Below are 17,141 nucleotides of genomic sequence, written 5' to 3' on the forward strand. Positions count from 1 at the left end.
CAGTGTGTGCTCTCCCTTCCCCAAAGGCAATGAATAAGCCAGAGGTGACATTCGGCCAAAGCAGGTTCCTTCCAAAGATGTTAAGTCTTCCAGCAAGCATATATTTAACTGTCACAGCCTTTGGGTGTGGCGTGCAATTTCTGCAACTGCGTTTAGAAAGAACACAGATTGGAGGTGGGCTCTAAATCACACGTCTACAGCCATATTTTCTAACAGCCATGGAGATTACTGAGCAACTGTGGCCTTTCACCAAGCACAAAGCACCTTGTCACTTATCCTTCACCCTGAGGCCCCTGAAGGGCTGTCTCGGAGCAGCTCTTTGGTCAGAAGGAAACTGGTGAGCAAAGCTGGCACTCTACAGGCCAAACGATTTCCTCAAATCATAAACCACTCAGAGTTCTGCAGAAATACTATTTTTGTTTGATAAACTTATTATTACAGTCCTAACAGTATTTTGTACACTTAAAATGCCCAAATAAAATACCCCAAGAATGGCCGCAGTCGTCCTAGAATATGGTGTTGCGTCTGGACCTAAGACCTGCGGGAGTTCAGACAATCTGAATTCTGTAGCTATTTTGTTTACATCTTATTATTTATGAAATAATCTAGGCATTGCTTAGAAACACCAAGTCTATTTCAAATTTTAAAGCCAAATTTGTCTCACGCATTAGTTATGATCTTCATTTGACCCAAATTGCCCCAATTCTATAGTTTACAAATCAGACGATCACTGAGTTTTCTGTAGTGACGCTGCAGTTCTCATTTCAGGAAGATTTATACCCCGTGAGACATTTGGTAATTTGGGGGACATTTTGATAATCATACTTGGAGAGGGCTGACAGCTCACTATCATCTAGTGGCAAGGACCAGAGATGGTGTTAAACATCTGAGGTGATGCACGGGATGACCCCACGCGGTCTGGTTACCTGGCCCAGACTGCTGATAGGGGGAGGTAGGGAAGCTCAGTGTGAAGTCCCAAGATGCAAAGGAACTGGCCCTTGGTGGCCTCCAGGGTTAGAAAGGAAGTTGTTTGATTTTTTCTTTCATATTGTGTGTTTTTTATTAAGTTTTTTTCATACAATATATTAAATCATGTTTCTTCTCTCCCTTCAACTCTTCCCAGATCCTACCCACCTCTCTACCCATCCAACTTTGTTTTCTCTCTAAAAAAGGGGGGGGGGGAGAATGAGAAACAAAAAAAAAGCTTTAAAAAAACAACAACAAAAACAAAAATGAAAATTAAACAGGTAAAAGACTAATAGGACAAAAAAAATGCTGGAACAAAACAAAAAGTCCACAAAACTATCATTGAGTTTATTGTGTGTTGGCCATTCCTGGGAAGGGGGCCTGTGCTGGAGTGGGGTTGATATTCCTAGTGATACTCCATTGGGGGAAAAGTCATTAGACTGAAGTGGAAAAGAACTTCTCATTTTTCATGACCTCAGAGATAGAGCAGATACTGATGAAAAACACATGCCAACTGAGCATGCCAGTAACAGGAATATGTATATATATTGTGTGTGTGTGTGTGTGTGTGTGTGTGTGTGTGTGTACATGTGTGACACGTGCGAGTACATGCCAAGGCCACAGGTTGACAGATATCTTCCTCAATTGGGCTCATTTGGACTCCACCTTATGTTTTGAAGCGGGATCACTCATTTGAAATAGTGCTCACTGATTGGCTAGACCAGCTGACCAGCAAGCTCCAGAGGCGGGCCAGTCTCCACCCCCTGCACGAGGATTACAGATGACCATGACTGTGACTATGTTCGTTTTGGGTTGTTTTTTTTTTTTGTGTGTGTGTGTGTGTGTGAGAGTGTGTGTATGTATGTGTGTGTGTGAATGTGTGTGTGAGTGTGTGTGAGTGTGTGTATGTGTGTGTCTGTGTGTGTTTGCATGTGTGTGTGTGTGAGTGTGTGTGAGTGTGTGTGTGAGTGTGTGAGTGTGTATATGTGTGTGTCTGTGTGTGTTTGCATGTGTGTGTGAGTGAGTGTGTCTGTCTGTGTGTGTCTGTGTGTGTGAGTGTGTGTATATGTGTGTGTCTGTGTGTGTGAGTGTGAGTGTGTGTGTGAGTGTGTGTGTGAGTGTGTCTGTGTGTGTGAGTGTGTCTGGGTGTGTGCACGTGCGCGTGTGCGTGTGTATGTGTGTGTGTGTGTGTGTGTTTGCATAGGTATTGGGGATCTGAACACAGTCCTCGTGTTTGCACAGCAGGTATTTTACTAACTAGGACAAAACAGGTTTTTTTTCTGGTTTTTGTTTGTTTGTTTGTTTGTTTTTTGTTTTTAACCAGCTGTCCCATCCTTGGATGTCTGTTAACTTTCATATCCTCTTTAGTTCGCACTGAGGGGAAGAATGTAGGCCCAGAAGAGAGTGGCTCAGAGGAGGTCTGCCACTAGTCTGGGGGTGTGTTTCTTGTACCCTCAGCACTCATCTCGTTCTGGGGGTGCAGAGGATAGAACAGAAAACAACATATACACAACTCAACACAAAACAATTCAAGACCACAACTCTGATCATTGTAAAAAGTAGCTTCAGATGCTGGAAAGAAACCAAGCCACTTTTTAAAGTATTAAATCATTCCCTACACTCCCGTTATTTTTAATTATTTTTGTGCATCCCTCCTCATTCCAAAAGGTTCTCAGGGGTTTGCTGTCCTGGTGCTGTTGACTCAAGTTTTCTCCTATAAAGCCTGCGTGGGCTCCAGGACTGTGTACTGATGGTCCAACTTAGAAGAAGGATCTTGGAAGGCCCGTATAAAACTGCAATGTCTTAGCAGATAAAAGATAGGCGTTAAACTCCTACTGTGTGCAAAGTATTAGGCTGAATGCTGAGAGAGCTATTTTTGAAAGGTATAAATCAGCGCTGCTGTTTTTGAGTCATTTGTGATCTGCCAGTGAGATAGGCTTCATGCCCAAGGGAGAACTGCTTACGTCACAGGGCAGGCTGCACTCTGTGCCTCCCTCCCGGCAGGCAGGCAGGCCAGCAGGCGAGCAGGCAAGCCTGCAGAGTCTGCAGCCTCTTCATCCCTCTGGCAGAGCAGGACAAGGAGAAAGTGGCCCTGTGGGGAATGTACTGGAAAGGAGAAGGGGCCAGAGGGGAACTGAACAGGAACTAGTTTTAGGGGTCTTGATGTCAGGGAGGAGTGTTGGGACTTTATTCCAAAAATACAAGGGGCTTCTAAGCAGGAAGTGCTAATGACCAAAGGTGACATTTGGTGACTGCCGCCCCCTTGGCACACTCTTTTCATCTTTGTTTCCTGAAGCCATGACATAGTTCTTCCACTGGGGGCCGAGACGGTTAACTACTTCAAGGTCCATGGCGAGCAAGTACAAGGGCCAGGATTCAAGTCCCCAGCAGAGCTCATATTCCTTAACCACCTCAGTTTGGGACAGAGCAAGAAGGCTCTGAGTGTGGAGAAGAGGCGGAGGGACAGTGTTTCCAGGAAGAAGTCAGCAGGGTCGGGTGTTGCTGAGCCATCAGGAAGGAAATCCGAGAAACAGCTATCAGATGCGTGACCTTTACCAGAGCCGTGTTTCGGGAGAGGGACGAGGACAGGAGTGTCCTGCAGGACAAGAGGGATGACAGCAGACCCAGCCCTGGGGAGCAGCTGGCAGCAAAGCCAGGAGACAGGTTTCTAAGCGTCTGTTTAAGGAGAGATCCCTCCCGAGGCAGAGCAACCTCGATTTTATTGGAGGGTTTGCAATATATTCCATCCTATTCTTGCAAAAATAACACATTTTAGTAATTACAGTAGGAGACAATTAGCTGCTTTGCAAGCAGGTGAAATGCAAAATTTTAACTATTTATAGGGCAACTCTCAGGGAGAAAGACATCGCACCAGCTCCACACAGCTTGCTTTGGAGTTGTTTTGAGTGTGTGTGTGTGTGTGTGTGTGTGTGTGTGTGTGTGCGCGCACACACACACACACACACACTCCCCCCACCCCCCTGCCCGGTAGTATGCAGCATAGCTCCACACTGAGAACATCTGTCTGATACCAGTCTGAACTTCCAGAAACCTGAGCTGTAAGACAAATGTTCTTGGACAGACTCTTTGTTTTAATGAGTGGTTAGATTGCAGCTTTCATGCTAGGTGCTGGATCTTACAAGTCAAACACAGTTTTGGGGGACTGCAGTTTTTGAAAGGGGATTCTACTTATGATAAATAATTCAGAGCCATGAGGGCAGCCATTAGAGCTCAGAAGAGAAGGACGAAGTGGTGGTGGTGGAGATGGTGGAGGTGGTGGTGGTGGAGGTAGAGGTGGAGGTAGAGGTGGTGGTGGTGGAGGTGGTGGTGGTGGTGGTGGAGGTAGAGGTGGTGGTAGAGGTGGTGGTGGTGGTGATGGTATGGTGGAGGTAGAGGTGGTGGTGATGGAGGTGGTAGTGGAGGTGGTGGTGGTGTTGGTGATGGAGGTGGTAGTGGTGGAGGTAGTGATGAAGGCGGTGGTGGTTGGTGATGGAGGTGGTGGTGGTGGAGGTAGTGATGGAGGTGGTGGTGGCGGTGGAGGTGGCGGTGGTGGTGGTGGTAGTGGTGGTGATGGTGGAGGTGGTGGTGGTGGTGGTGATGGTGGTGGTGGTGATGGAGGTGGTGATGGTGGTGGTGGTGGTGGTGGAGGTGGTGATGGTGGTGGTGGTGATGGTGGAGGTAGTGGTGGTGGAGGTGGTGATGGTGGTGGTGGTGATGGTGGTGGTGGTGATGGAGGTAGTGATGGTGGAGGTAGTGGTGGTGGTGGTGGTGATGGTGGTGGTGGTTGTTGGTGATGGTGGTGGTGGTGGTGGAGGTGGTGGAAGTGGTGGTGGTGGTGGTGGAGGTGGAGGTGGAGGTGGTGGTGGTGGTGGAGGTGGAGGTGGAGGTGGAGGTGGTGGTGGTGGTGGTGATGGAGGTGGTGGTGGTGGAGGTAGTGATGGTGGAGGTAGTGGTGGTGGTGGTGATGGTGGTGGTGGTGGAGGTGGAGGTGGTGGTGGTGGTGATGGTGGTGGTGGAGGTGGTGATGGTGATGGTGGTGATGGAGGTAGTGATGGTGGAGGTAGTGGTGGTGGTGGTGATGGTGGTGGTGGTGGAGGTGGAGGTGGTGGTGGTGGTGGTGGTGGTGATGGAGGTAGTGATGGTGGAGGTAGTGGTGGTGGTGGTGATGGTGGTGGTGGTGGAGGTGGAGGTGGTGGTGGTGGTGGTGGTGGTGATGGAGGTAGTGATGGTGGAGGTAGTGGTGGTGGTGGTGATGGTGGTTGGTGATGGTGGTGGTGGTGGTGGTGGAGGTGGTGGTGGTGGTGGTGGAGATGGAGGTGGTGGTGGTGGTTGGTGATGGTGGTGGTGGTGGTGGTGGAGGTGGAGGTGGAGGTGGTGGTGGAGGTGGAGGTGGTGGTGGTGGTGGAGGTGGTGGTGTGAGGCAGGAGGAGAAGTTGCTGTTTTATCAAGGCCTCTTTCTGTGACTATCGGCTCCCTTCAGCACCCTACTATAGTTCCTTCTACAGAGTTCTAGGTTTGAATCAGTCCCCAAAGTGCCTATGATTTTGCTGTATCCCAAACAATACTTCTGCAAACTGCACGTTCACAAAAGACGTACAGACGAGAGCTCAGGACTGCTGGGCTAAAGGGACCTCTGGGTGTGATGCTTCTAGTTCCTGCTTGCTGGCCATACTTGGCAGACACACTGACAGGTGGTTTCTTTTTTAGAGTGAACTCACACCCTGGCTTAGGCAGGGAAGACATCAACAGGTATTTAATGTTTAAACCATGCAGTGGGTTACTACCGGGAGCACAGTGACTAGTCTGCCGGGGTGAAAAGCTGGTGTGGGTGAGCATAGATTCTTTTCTTTTTAGTGACATGGGCTAAAAACTTGGTGGTTGGCGAAGCATTCATTGTGCAGCCCAAGTAGAGGAGAAGCCTCGCAGGCCCCCATTGTCGCCGGCCGGTCTCTCCTTACGCTTTGCTGCCCTGCCATCATCCTCTCAGAATGACACTCAGGGACTTTCTCTCCACCTCTATAGTGCCTGATTCGCCCCAGGAGTTTCCTCTTTTGCAACTGGAGCAAAAGTAAGACAATTTTTCCCTAATTCCCTTGCACTTTCCTTGCTGTCCCTCTAAGGAACATAAAAGGCTACCGCAGGGAACAGCAAGAGCCACCGCTAACTAAAACAAGAAATGTGGGAAGTCAGAAGGAAGGATTCAAAGATGCCACAGTGACTTGTGCCCCCCCCCCTTCTATAGCACCAGCCAGGGGTAAGAGAGTAAAAGCACAGTCAAGACCTTTTCTTCTGGAGCATTTGGTCCATGGAGGAGAGAGATAATAAACTCAAGAGAGACGGAATGCTGTGTGCTAGGTGTTAGAATGCAAACCAGGCAGGCAGACAGGCAGGCTAGGGATACCTCACTGGGGTGGGTGGACCTGTTCTGAAGGCACAGTTAGACTTTGAGTCCTGCCACTACCTGCAGGAAGAGCATTCCAGGGAAAACCTGCTATAGCCAAGGCCCCAGTAGAGAAACAGGAAGGGGGTCAGTACAGGTGGAGCAGGAAGGTGAGAGAACTACGGGACAGAGACCACCTCACCCTCACCAGGGCAGAGAACAGAAAAAGCCCAGAGTCGGAGGCACACTGGCTCAGCCTCCAAATCAGGTCTGTTCCTCTGTTGTTTATTTTGGGCTCCCAGCTCCACATCTGTACATCTGACCACAAAGGGTAACTGCAAAGAGACATGGAATATGAAACTCCCTTCGGGACACAGCAAACGCCAGGTTCCTACCCCCCACCCATCAGTTCCCTCGACCGCTTCCTAGTTGTACGGCTCTACCCACCCAGCTCCCACTGTGGCTGAATAAAAGTGTTTAGAAGCAGACCATTCAAAGGCCTCTCAGAGGTCAAAGATGTATTACAAGGTGCAAGAAAGCAAACAGGAAAAACACATTATTCGTCTATGAACGTCATAGTCAGAAGAGAATAACATTTTAGCTTCTGCACTTAAAAATCCGGAGCAATCCCCACCAAACTGTTAATGGTGAACACTGGTAAGAGTTAAGACTGCCAAAAAGCTTGGCTACTGACTTTCAACTTTCTACTTTTTTTTTAATTTTTTTAAAAAAATTTATTTATTTATTATGTATACAGTGTTCTGCCTGCATGTGTCCCTGCAGGCCAGAAGAGGACACCAGATCTCATTACGGATGGTTGTGAACCACCATGTGGTTGCTGGGAATTGAACTCAGGTCCTCTGGAAGAGCGGCCAGTGCTCTTAACCTCTGAGCCATCTCTCCAGCCCCCTTCTACTTTTTTTAATGACTGGATATTCTACAGTGAACATTTATTACATTTGAAAAAAAATCACAGTGTAGGCCACTGTTGACTGCTGCAAAGGAATTAGCTTTCTGGCCTTGCTCTGTATAGACTTAATCCCACCCCACCGAAAGCAGCTATGACCCACTTTAGGAACACTCTTAGGGAGTTCTAGGGTCCTCAGATGAGATCTGGACCACAGAAGGTCCCAAATGAGTCCTGAGATGGTCCTCAGCCAGCATTATGACCCTTGGTTAGTTCCATGTGAAAAGAGAGCATGGATACCCCTTGCTACCACTCCCATTGAGGAGAGAAACAGAAACCAGTGAAATTTAATTAATTCCAAGTAAACTATCTGTGAACTTCTGTGATTCACGAGTGCTGGCACTAAAGTTTTTTCATTTAAAAATACTAAATTAAAGCCAGGCAGTGGTGACGCATGCCTTTAATCCGAGAACTCAGGAGGCAGAGGCAGGTGGATCTCTGAATTGGAGGCCAGCCTGGTCTACAGAGTGAGTTCCAGGACAGCCAGGGCTACACAGAGAAACCCTGTCTCAAAAAAACCAAAACCAACCAAACAAAACAAAACAAAACCCCACTAAATTAAGGGATATTATAAGTAAAACTCCATCTCATACCTAAACAACTTGCAGGGTCAGCTAACACAAGACAGCGCCCAGCTTCATCCTCACAATGCATTAAACCGATGCATTAAACCGTATTATAACCACTGACAGCAAAACACAGAGCGTGAAAATGTCTTCCCTCCGAAACGCACGTGAGAGGATTTAAAAGGTAATGCCGGAGCCTCCACAATTGCCCAGATGGCTTTTCCCAGGTCAAAAATGTTTCAAGGGTAATAAAGGTCCGTAGTCCAGAGTATTTTTTATTTTACATTTCCTGAGTTGACCTTTGCACCAAGAAGGATACTCATCTGAGCATTACATAAAATTATGCTCACATGGAAGGCAGTAGACTAGTCTACTCTCTCTTGACAGTTGAAGGCTCCTACCTGGAAGGGATCCCGATACTTTCCAAGGGAAACCCTTCTCTTGCTCGGAGACCCAGCAAGACCTCTCGTTCCTTTCTGTTTCTCACTAGTGCTGTCAGGATTCATCTTGAGTTTATCTGACCATAGGCTGGAAATCTCCAGGGCAGAAAAGTTCTATCTCAGCATTTCCTTAAGCTCTGGAAATTGTACTCTTCCAAAACTGAGTATTTTCTGAGAGGCCAATCTGCCATACAAATTGTCTACTATCAATAGGAGTATAATGAAGGAGGTAACATTCTACTCATTGTCCGAGGAAGAAAACAGAGCTCATAGAACTTACAACAGACAACATCATATACCTTGTTTAGTGTTATCTATTATATCGATGCATCATTAAAAGCTATATTTTCCATAGAATATACTTTTCAATTAATTCTTTACATTCAACTATAGTTTTCTCATGACTAGCTCAATTACACGACCTGAACATAAAATCTCGCAGCTCCATTAGGTGAATTTTCCATTCATGAAATGACAACAGTTTCTAAGTCCATGGAAGCTGCTATGTATGTGTAGCAAAATCCAACACCTGAACCGTGAGAATGCACTTGTGGAAAAGGAGATTAAATATATATCCATAACCAAACGTACAAATTTCCAGAGCGTCGAGTGGGAAACTGCCACACTTGCAGAAACTAGATTATGGCACACGGCTGGCACAGATCCCTTCACCCCATTACAGCACCCACAAGTAAGTGGGACACAAATGGTGCTCAAGGCAGGGTGGGGTGGGAGTGTGAAAACACACAAGTACTCTACAGGATTTGTAGGTACTTCCTGGGTTTAAACTGGTAGTGAAACAATTTCTGAATGTATTGATTATGTGGGGTAGTTTTACAGCAGGATGCCTTGAACCCCATTTTAAAAAAATAGGCTCAGTGTCACCGCAAAAGAAATTCCACACAGCCACACTCTGGAACAACAGTTTCTCATTTTGGAGAGCCACAGAAATGGTACGGAATCTACGAAGTAGAAAATCCCATCAGGGCCTGGATGCTCACCTGTGAACCCGGCCTTAATGAAAAGGTGGCCGAGGCAGCAACACTCCCAGCACCCTGCCATCAGATGTGGTGCAGATGAATTGCAACCTTACCCTGCTCCTGACTGTGTGACCTTGGGCAAGTCAGTTAACCTTTGAAGTTCCAGCTTCTTCATCCCCAACACAGAGGGGGGGGGGCCTTGCAGGGTGGACTCAAGGAAATCAGTCACAAATAACTTCCGGCTCAGTCCTGGGTCCACATGAATATGTCTCATTATTTAATGTGGCACTACAGTCTGGCTGTCATAGCCCACATCTCGCCGTAGTCACTTCCATTCTGTTCCTTTCACTATGTTATTTCTGGGGGAGGGCATCAGGGAAGCGGTTACGCGCATTGCACTTTGCCCACTCTTCCTCCAAGCTAAGTAAAAAGCCAGGGAAATAGTTAACATACGCCGAAGAGAAACTCGGTGCTCAGGATAGGGTGGTGTATGTATATGGGAGATAAATAAATCATAGGATTTCAGTCTATAACATAAAAAAGGCAACAAATCATAGGTGGATTTTATTTCAAAAGAAACAAATGACGGGCAACACATTTAAAGAGGGCAGAGGGAACCTATTGGGGCCTGTTATTATTATCTCGGTATTGGTGACTATGAAACAGAATGGAGTATGGGGTCTGACTTCCAACAGGTGGCTAGTTTTAATCATCTTCGGATGCAAAAACCGCGATGAGTTTGAGTAGGCAAGTCTCAGAGATTCAGTTCAAGGCCTCCTCTTTTAACAATTTTGAGAAAGATTTATCTGGGTTTGAGCCTCCCTGGCTCGTTAGCAAGCGGGGACCGCTGTAGCTTGCACCTGTCCTCTGAACAGGACGCCAGGTTGACAGTGAAACCCTCTACCCTTTCCAGACTGTCCATGCTGCCGCCGGGGCGCCTAGCAACAAACCGGGGAAGCCCACTAGGAAGTGGTCACGACCAACCAAGCCACAAATCCCCAGGGTGTGGGATTTCCACCTCTACACCACGTCTGAACACCGAAAATAGGCGCCCGCTTGCTATACTGCAATGGGATTCCCCTCATCAGCAAACCTCCCGCACCCCAGTTTTCATGTTTTATTAATAAATGCAAGATGGCACACAGAGGCAAAGAATGGGAGGTAAGACATCTGCAGCTGGACCCGAACCAGGGCAGTTTGCAAATATAAATAAGAAGCATGTGACAAGCAGATTCCCCGGGCTGGAGCTGAAGACCTGGGGCTGTCCCGCAGATGGTCGCCCGGCTCCCCAGCCCGGGGCATGAAGGTCAGCTGCAGGATCCCGGTCCTCCAGGGCACTCACCCTGCAAACCGTGACCCGCCCCTACCCTTGCCTCCCTCACCCGTCCGCCCCGGCTACGGCTACGGCAGGGGAAGCCCCGGCGGCCGCCGGCTGCAAGAACACGTACCTGCTGCTGGGGCTCAGGATTCGCTCTGCTCTGCGGCGCTGGGCCCGCGCTCCCGCTCCCGGGGCTTTCCTCTCCGCACCCCCCCCCCCGCCCCCTCGCGGCCCCGCCGCTCCCTCCGCCCCTCCGCCCACCCCCTTCGGAGCACGCGCGCGCGCGCCTTGGCGCCGGCGGCTCTCCCGGGCCCGCGCCTGCGCTCTCGCTGCCGGCACCCGCACCCGCGCCCGCGCCCGCGCGCGTTCCGGAGGCTGCGGAGGGGCCGTGCGGCTGTCTAGGAAACGGCGACCCGCCGGGGCCGCGCGTGGGCAGTCGCCCCCGCCGAAGGGCGCGCGGGCATCGCGGCGCGGGTGACGGGGTCGCGACTGGGAGCCCGAGGCGGAGGCTGGCGGGTGCGGCCGGGGGTGGGCGCCCGCGGTCCCACCGCACCTCCCTGGGTGCGTTTTCGCACGCGATGCGCAGCGAGCGGCGGCGCGCAGTGTCCTCCGAGGTTTCTGCCTGTCGCCCCTGGCGTGTGCATTGCCCCTAGGAGCCTTTGAAGGCATTGCCCACCTCTCAGTGGTCCCCATCACGTTCTCCGGGGACGGATACAGTTTGTGTGTTGGTCCCGTATCTCAGAAGAGTTCTGCCCTTGAAGCACCTGTCCCGATTGAGACTGCCTAGAGCAGACCAAGTCACCGAGCTATCTGAGGGGTTTTTGTTTTTGTTTTTTTTAATCCTCACGTGTACATGTACTGCTGTGAACAGTTTTTAAAAGCAGTTTGTAGTCTCCAATTCCTGTTAAAAATATAGCCGTTTTCCTTTGACGTTCTGGCCTTTTTATGTTAAGATAATTTTAAGATTGAAAATCCTCCTTTCTTTAGGACACGAAGTTTCTAAGTGACTTTGAGGTTCTCCTCCCTGGCTTCCCCTCCAGAGTAATCACTATTTGATTAGGTTCACGCGGCCTTCAGAAATGCCCTGCGACTTTCTTGCCTTTTCTTCCCACTCAGCCTTTCTAGCAAAACGATGGTAATTATAGTTGACGACTTTTAAACCCGGGCTGTAGAAACTGCCTCAAGGTCTCGGATCAATCTTTCAATTGATGCAGGAATGTCTAGATAGGGAAAGCACATCTAATTTTGGCCAACTGGAGGAAAAAGTATTGTTTCTTTGATCCTTCCTTGCCTTCCAACATTTCTTAACCATCTCTAATGTCTCATTTCAAAGGGGAAAAGTCCTTGGAGGAGATAGCTATAGAAATTATCTGGTTTGGTAAGGTTTCCCCGTACCAATTCTAGGCTTAAGTAGACTGGAAAGAACTGATGCTCTCTCACCATGTTATATCACCACTTAGTAGAACTACACAAGATTTCCTTGAAGGTATTGAACAGTGTTCGTGACAATGTGCTGGTTAGACATCTTGCAAAACATTAAGATATAAACACAAGTATAGACTTTGCTGAATAAGACTCCAATAACAAGCACAAGAAATAATCCCTGAAATTACTAAATGGGACTGCATGAAATTACAAGTTTCTGTAGTCACCGCCCGCCTCCCACACCCCTGAAAATCGAGAGTGAGGAGACAGTCTACAAAATGGGAGATGTTTGTCAACTGCTTATTTGTTAAACCACTCACCACCACCCCACCACCACCACCACCCCCACCCCGCACACACACACCTCATTATTAGGGACTGAGTCCTTTCCAGTTGAGGAATTGCCTCCATATGACTGGTCTGGCTGACATGGCTGTGGGGCATTCTCTTGATTAATGATTGATGTGGGAGGCCCAGCCCACTATGGGCGATGCTATAAGAAAGCAGACTGAGCGAGCCAGCAAGCAGTGTTCTTTAATGCCTCTGCTTCAGGTCCTGCCTCTGACTTCTCTCAATGACGGGTTGGAAACTGTAAGTTAAGTAAAGGCTAATTAAATAAAACTCTAATTAAATATTAAAAGTAGGACAAGTACTTACAGGGAGAAAAATTGACTGCATCTATTTATCTGGAAACTTTGTATTCCGTGTAAGTCTGTGCTACTTTAGGGTAACATTGTTTTCTACCATGGTTGTCTCAGGAGACCTCCTGGGGAGAGACGTGTATATGAGATGCACACAGCGTCTTTGCCAGTGCATTCTGGCTTGCTTGTTTTTTGCAGCACAAGGGGATTGAACCCAGGGCCTCACTTGTGCTCCACAAGTGCCCCACCACTGAACCATAGCCCAGTCATAGGTATCTTCACTCATCTCTTTCCTCATGTCTCTCTTCCTTCTCCTCAACCCCCTTGGAAAAATTCAAAAATCCCCAAATAGTTGCAACTTGTCAGCTCTAGGTTTCCCCCTGGCGGTGGTCACTTCCACAGCACAGTAAAATCTTCCTTTGAGAGTTTCTAGGTGCAGTGGTTCTCAGCCTTCCTAATGCTGCGAGCCTCTAATACAGTTCTTCATGTTGTGGTGACCCCAACCATAAAAATATTTTCGTTGCTACTTCGTAGCTAATTTTGCTACTGGTGTGAATCGTAATGTAAATATCTGTGTTTTCCAATGGTCTCAGGCGACCCCTGTAAAAGGGTCTTCAACTCCTTGAGGGGTTACAACCCACAGGTTGAAAACTGCTGCTTTAGGGTGTTGAAACTTTAGCTTGGGCGGAGAGGCATAACGACAAGATGCCTTTCTGCTTTCTCTAGTTTTGTCTGCTTTTCTTTCTTAAATACTAAGCTCTGAGGCCCAGGGAAGGATTATCATTGGTCTAGAACTAAAATCTACGGCAGGCTTCAGGGAGCTGGTACTCAGCAAGCCTTCAGGAATCAGTGAAGAACACGTGTTTCAGGTCAGAGTCTGGAGCCTCTCAAAAACACCGAAATCTAATTTCCAGAAGATTGAGGAGAATTTTGTTTTAACTGTTTCAGGTGATCATTATTGATAGAGGAGGTCGGGGACTCCACCAGCTATAAATAGCACAGGTGTTGCTTCAGTGAATATCAGATGACAAACGGGAGGGTGTGTGTGTGTGTGTGTGTGTGTGTGTGTGTGTGTGTGTGTGTGTGTGTGTAAGAGAGAGAGAGAGAGAGCAGCAGGAAAAGAAGATAAGTCAGGATGGAGGAAACTGCCTAACATTGTGTATTGCTTTCTCTCCAGACAAGTTTCTAAGGAGGTGGCGTCATTGGCATAATATGCATGTCAAGATGCTTTAGGGGTAGGCCGCACATTTCATTTAAAAAGATTGCCTTTTTTCTTCCTGTGTGTATGGGGGCAGAGAACATGCCAGTACTCCCAGCACTGGAGAAGCTGAGGCAGGAGGATCATGGGTTTAAAGTCGTTGGGCTGGGCCCCATAGGGAGCTCAAAAATCCAAAATCAGAAAGAAGACAGCATTGTCAAGAGCACCAGAATCACACAAACAGAGTTTTGTGCATGCTCAGACCATGGCTGTGAGATTATGGGAGAGGAAATTGAAGATGATGTTGGTCCTGTGAATGTCTGGGGGGGGGGAATTGATTCCAGAATTAAAATTTCTGTTCAAGTGGCTAATTGAAAAAAAAATTGATTTCTCATGTAGAACACTTGGAGTTCTACACCAAGTCCTTAAATTGTTGTTTATCTACATGTGCATATTTTATGAGCACTTTCATGTAAACTTAAGCACAGCTTTGCTAATGTGGAATATACAGGGGAAGCCAAGCTGTGTTCGTGAGAACTGGAAAAGTGGAATATATTTTTTGTCATATTTACTGAGGCTTAAGTATTCATAGTAACTACCAGCAAGCAATTAAAAAAATCCTGCTGAGATAGCTTTAATAAGTAAATATATTGGACATAATTAGCAACATTCATATGCAGATGGTCTATATTGGATGCAGCAGAAAGTACAATAGCATGCATTTATTCAGCTGCAATAAACAGCTGTAAAAAGGTTTCCTTGGTGAGCATGGTGGTATCCACCTGTCACCCCAGCTCCAGCAGGAGGCTGAAAACTTTGAGGCCAACCTCAGCTACACAGTTTGAGGCTGGCCTGCACATTTTGCTATACCTTTCTCAAAATACTATTAAAAGAAAAAGGTTCAGTTCCTGTGTGCATGCACAAGAGAGAGAGAGAGAGAGAGAGAGAGAGAGAGAGAGAGAGAGAGAGAGAGAGGGAGGGAGAGAGTATGTTTCACACTGGAAGAAGGCCCTAGACTTAATCACCAGCACCACTCCAAATTCGAGTATTTTAACCATTTACCCTGTGACATACTTTCTACTCTTCATGAGCATTAACTTAGAGAACCCCTGTGCTGCAGTTAGTTGGCCTTTACTTAAGCATAACCTCAGCTTCTGGGTGTATTCCATATAAATTCATGAAAGTTCAAGGTAAGCCAAGAGTTGAAGTTCATATCTTAACCCCATCTTTATTTCCTAGCTACTAGCATTTCATTTTGTGATCATTACTGAAAATTCTTTTGTAGTGGGGTATCTATAGAAGATCCTTCTGAAAAATATTCTTTGAGTACTGGTCCCAGGGGATCACCAAATGAGAAATACTCCGTTTTCAAGTGAGCTTCTCTATGTGTTTCTATTTGGATGTTTGCAAGTGCTTCCCGAGACAACTGTTTCCTTGGCTATACAGCTCATATGTCAAAGTGGAACATCAACAAATATATATTTGAAAACAGAAGATCCAGTGCTTAATTCTAGTATACTGTGACTGAGTTATGATAAAACGTAGCAGAGACAGCTTTTTTTTTTTTTTTTTTTTTTTTTTTTTAGACTTCTGTGAGGGCTATTTTTATGGCAACTTGAAACAAGCAAGAGTCATCTGAAAGGAGGGACCCTCAATTGAGAAAATTCCCCCCTAAGATCTGGCTGTGAGGCATTTTTAAAATCAGTGATTGGTAAGGGAGGGTCCAGGCCACTGTGGGTGGTGCCATCCATGAACTGGTAGTCATGGGTTCTATAAGAAAGCAGGCTGAGCAAGCCATAAAGAGCAAGCCAGTAAGCAGCACCCCTCCATGGCTTCAGCATCAGCTCCTGCCTCTAGGCCTGCCTTGAGTTCCTGCCCTGACTTCCCTCAGTGATGGACTGTTACCTGGAAGTCAAAGCGGAAACCAGTCTTTTCCTCTATAAGTTGCTTTGGTCATGGTGTTCATTACAGCAACAGAAACCCTAACCAGGACAAGTTCAAGTAATTGCTGACATTTATTAAATGCTTACAGTGTTCCAGACATTCTACAAGCTTTATTTGCATTAATTTTTCATAACTACTCTTTTGGAAAGGTGTAGTTATTATAAGGGAGACAGAGGGAGTAGGTAACTGTTCATGATCTTACAGTTTGTAAGGAGCGCTGATTCAGAGACCTGAAGTTCAGCCCCCAGGTCCAGCTGCTTCAGGTGTACACAGAGCTGTGCCCAAGTAAATGTGAGCATCGTGACGTAGCTGCAAAAGCATTCTGGATCCCAGGGCTCCATCTCCTAACCCATTCTTCCATCTTCATCCCCTACAGCAATGGGGCTTGGTTTAGGAAGGACTTTACTCACTCAAGGCATTCTCCAACCCTTTCTAGCTCCAGGGTTTTTTAGTATGATCATTTTATCCAAAGAAGAGAAAATTGACTTTTTAACTTATCAGGCTTAAAAAGTGAGCCAGAAAAATAAAGTGCTAACATGGTCAAGCTTGAAAGTAGGTAAGTTTTTGATAAGTATACTGTTATTAAACCTATCATATTCTTATTTGTATGCCTATGAAAAGGTCCTGAACTGTTTGCTATGCCTTCCAACATCTGTAGACGACACCCTTATACAGCATGCTCTGAGTCACCGTCTTGATCTTCTTCAGTACCATATAAAATAAATGCTTTGGGGGGAAAATGAACTTTAAAAATAGAGGGTAAATCATATTATATACCACTTCTCTTTCTTCTTTCTGATGAAAACTACCACCCTATTGAAATGACAATCCATACTAAGTGTCTATAACAATGTATGTGAAAATTTTTTCTTATAGTAGTCAAGACAAAGAATAGCTTCATGATAAACCTCTTTTGGGCTGGGGAGATGGCTCAGTTGGTTAAAAGCCTGCTATTTAAGCACAGGGGCTTGAATCTGGATCCCTAGAACCCACTTAAAAAAAGTTGTAGAAGGCAGCATGGGATGGTACCCCCAGATTTGCTGGGATGAATAGAAAAAAGCAGACATTGGCTAGCCAGCCAGCCTAGGCCAATCGGACTTCAGATTCAGCAAGAGACCCTGTCTCAGAGAGTAAAAGTGGAGAGTGATCAATGAAGATACGTGACTTCAACCTCTGGCTTCTGTACACCTGTGTACATGCACGCCCCTACACACAAACATCTATCATATTCACAAAACTAGATATATTAATTCCTTGCCCTTTCCCCAAAGTCCCTGCCTGTATGTTTCAAAAGGGTTCCTCCTATCTGGTAATTT

At 46.8% G+C, this 17,141-nt stretch overlaps 1 protein-coding gene across 1 annotated transcript in view; it reads right to left on the minus strand.

The window, feature by feature from the left end:
* Window positions 1-10,835, minus strand: part of Tmem266 (transmembrane protein 266) — a 115,881-nt gene extending 105,046 nt beyond the window's left edge. The window contains exon 1 of the mRNA XM_028865009.2: window positions 10,748-10,835. The gene's annotated coding sequence lies outside the window, so the exon portion shown is untranslated. The remainder of the gene's footprint in view (window positions 1-10,747) is intronic.
* Between the last annotated feature and the right edge of the window lie 6,306 nt (window positions 10,836-17,141).

The sequence above is a fragment of the Peromyscus leucopus genome, chromosome 7 (genome assembly GCF_004664715.2).
Source record: "Peromyscus leucopus breed LL Stock chromosome 7, UCI_PerLeu_2.1, whole genome shotgun sequence".
Classification (NCBI taxonomy): Eukaryota; Metazoa; Chordata; class Mammalia; order Rodentia; family Cricetidae; genus Peromyscus; species Peromyscus leucopus.